This window comes from Ambystoma mexicanum, chromosome 2q (genome assembly GCF_040938575.1).
Source record: "Ambystoma mexicanum isolate Mex_15411 chromosome 2q, UKY_AmexF1_1, whole genome shotgun sequence".
Taxonomy (NCBI): Eukaryota; Metazoa; Chordata; class Amphibia; order Caudata; family Ambystomatidae; genus Ambystoma; species Ambystoma mexicanum.
The window spans coordinates 693,673,401-693,675,900 of NC_090924.1; the positions used below are offsets into that span (position 1 = coordinate 693,673,401).

Below are 2,500 nucleotides of genomic sequence, written 5' to 3' on the forward strand. Positions count from 1 at the left end.
CTGAAGAATCTTTCCCAATCCTGCCCATAGCTGTCAGGGTGGCCGAGTGGTCTAAGGCGCCAGACTCAAGAGGCGCAGCTCTTCCCTGCATCTGGGTGTTCTGGTCTCCGATTGGAGGCGTGGGTTCAAATCCCACTCCTGACAAGCCAGGCTCATTTTTTTGAGCACATTTCAGAGTGTAAGGCTTGCGGAAAACCTCGTGGGGGCCCCCGAATGCAGCGCCCGGCAAGCCTCCCTGTTCTCTTCTGCTGCCTTGCAACTGGAGCTGTCTGCCAGAGACGCCGGAGGCACACCTGCCCTTAAACCCCCACTGGCCCACGGCTGCAAAACCTGCATTTTCTAGTGGCTGGCTTGGTGGCATATGTCACTGAGCCCAGTCTACTCAGGAAGTGAAAAAAGTCCCCTTCACAGTTGGAGAAAGTGCTCTCCTGCCACCTGTCGGTCGTTGAAGGCACCACACCTCAGCAAAATAAAAATAAAAAAACAGACATGCTGAGTTCGGGGGATGTAAAGGTATTTACATAGCAAGAACAGAGAGGCTGTTGGGAGATGACAGAATCCATGCTGCCCCAGAGTTCTCTTCTGAAATTCGCAGGAATCCAGAGGTTGGAGCGGGCTGAGGGAGTGCGCCTTCTTGCCTCTGTCGGCTTTCAAGACACATCCTCCTGCTGGGAAGCTGCCCACCCTGAGCAGCACAGGTTTGCGCTCTAGGCCGGTCGGCCACATATATCTCGCCTGATCGAGCCCGATCGAGCGGCAGCAGATGGCCTTTGGCCAGCGAAGGCTGCCGCTCTTCTTCTTGTTTCTCTGCTTGAGAGGCAGCTCAGTCCTCTGCGCTTGCGCCAGGGGCAGGCCACGTGACACGCAGGGGTCAGGCCGTGGAGAGACTGGGGCATGGCGCCAAGTGAGGTAAGCAGACCGCCCCCCTCCCCCTCACTGCTCTCTGCATGCGGTGGCTCGTTGGTCTAGGGGTATGATTCTCGCTTAGGGTGCGAGAGGTCCCAGGTTCAAATCCCGGACGAGCCCTTTTTTTTGGAGCGCCGAAAACAAAAAACACAGAGTCCCCAATTCCCCCCCAAAAATAGTTTGTGTGTGACCGTATCTGGTTCGATGCCCGTCGCCAATGGTTGGCTGCTTTTAAGCCCATGGCCCAAGAGGCAGTGTTGGAAATTCCCCCTCCTTTGTAATGATGCGCTGGCGGCGAGCTGATGTATAAAGGTTTGGACATGCCTTCTGGGTGGGGACTGCCATGGCTCGCGCCACTGTTGCATCCAGCTTGGTGTTTTGTATGTGTCTGCAGCCTGTGTGTGTGGTGCTGTGAGTGCTGCCATGTAGGTCCGGCGCAGGCTTGCGCCAAACTTTCACGTTGGTGTGTGCCACCTGGCAGGTACCAGCGGGCCCCATGAGACATCAGTGCCACAAAGCCTTTCAACTGAAAGCTGTCCCAGCACACTAGAGCGCAGCCTACCAGAGCTGTTTCTGTAGTGTAGTGGTTATCACATTCGCCTAACACGCGAAAGGTCCCCGGTTTGAGACCGGGCAGAAACATGGTGCTGGTTTCTTTTTATTTCCACAATGTCAATCGGACACATTTGACCGCATGCAGGTTTCGACAGGTATGGACAGGCCGGCACTACGCCATGAGTGATCTGAGGCCAGCCCTTATTTGCACCCTGCAAACTGTCCACTGGCTCCATCAGTGGGCGTTTCCTGCTATCCCTGGGTCCTTAAGTGAGTGTTTGGGTACTTTTGATGCAGAGATCGGGGCATGAAAACCGGCGCTGGCACCTGGCGACATTGGGTACTGAAGAATCTTTCCCAATCCTGCCCATAGCTGTCAGGGTGGCCGAGTGGTCTAAGGCGCCAGACTCAAGAGGCGCAGCTCTTCCCTGCATCTGGGTGTTCTGGTCTCCGATTGGAGGCGTGGGTTCAAATCCCACTCCTGACAAGCCGGGCTCATTTTTTTGAGCACATTTCAGAGTGTAAGGCTTGCGGAAAACCTCGTGGGGGCCCCCGAATGCAGCGCCCGGCAAGCCTCCCTGTTCTCTTCTGCTGCCTTGCAACTGGAGCTGTCTGCCAGAGACGCCGGAGGCACACCTGCCCTTAAACCCCCACTGGCCCACGGCTGCAAAACCTGCATTTTCTAGTGGCTGGCTTGGTGGCATATGTCACTGAGCCCAGTCTACTCAGGAAGTGAAAAAAGTCCCCTTCACAGTTGGAGAAAGTGCTCTCCTGCCACCTGTCGGTCGTTGAAGGCACCACACCTCAGCAAAATAAAAATAAAAAAACAGACATGCTCAGTTCGGGGGATGTAAAGGTATTTACATAGCAAGAACAGAGAGGCTGTTGGGAGATGACAGAAGCCATGCTGCCCCAGAGTTCTCTTCTGAAATTCGCAGGAATCCAGAGGTTGGAGCGGGCTGAGGGAGTGCGCCTTCTTGCCTCTGTCGGCTTTCAAGACACATCCTCCTGCTGGGAAGCTGCCCACCCTGAGCAGCAC

At 55.4% G+C, this 2,500-nt stretch overlaps 3 non-coding genes across 3 annotated transcripts; all 3 read left to right on the top strand.

Annotated features, from left to right (window-relative positions):
• Window positions 1–32: 32 nt before the first annotated feature.
• TRNAL-CAA (transfer RNA leucine (anticodon CAA)) lies at window positions 33–144 on the top strand. The gene is made up of 2 exons: window positions 33–70; window positions 99–144. It is a non-coding gene; the product is annotated as a tRNA-Leu (tRNA).
• A 1,331-nt stretch (window positions 145–1,475) lies between these two features.
• TRNAV-AAC (transfer RNA valine (anticodon AAC)) lies at window positions 1,476–1,548 on the top strand. The gene has a single exon. It is a non-coding gene; the product is annotated as a tRNA-Val (tRNA).
• Window positions 1,549–1,836: 288 nt separating this feature from the next.
• TRNAL-CAA (transfer RNA leucine (anticodon CAA)) lies at window positions 1,837–1,948 on the top strand. Its single transcript has 2 exons — window positions 1,837–1,874; window positions 1,903–1,948. It is a non-coding gene; the product is annotated as a tRNA-Leu (tRNA).
• Window positions 1,949–2,500: the final 552 nt, after the last annotated feature.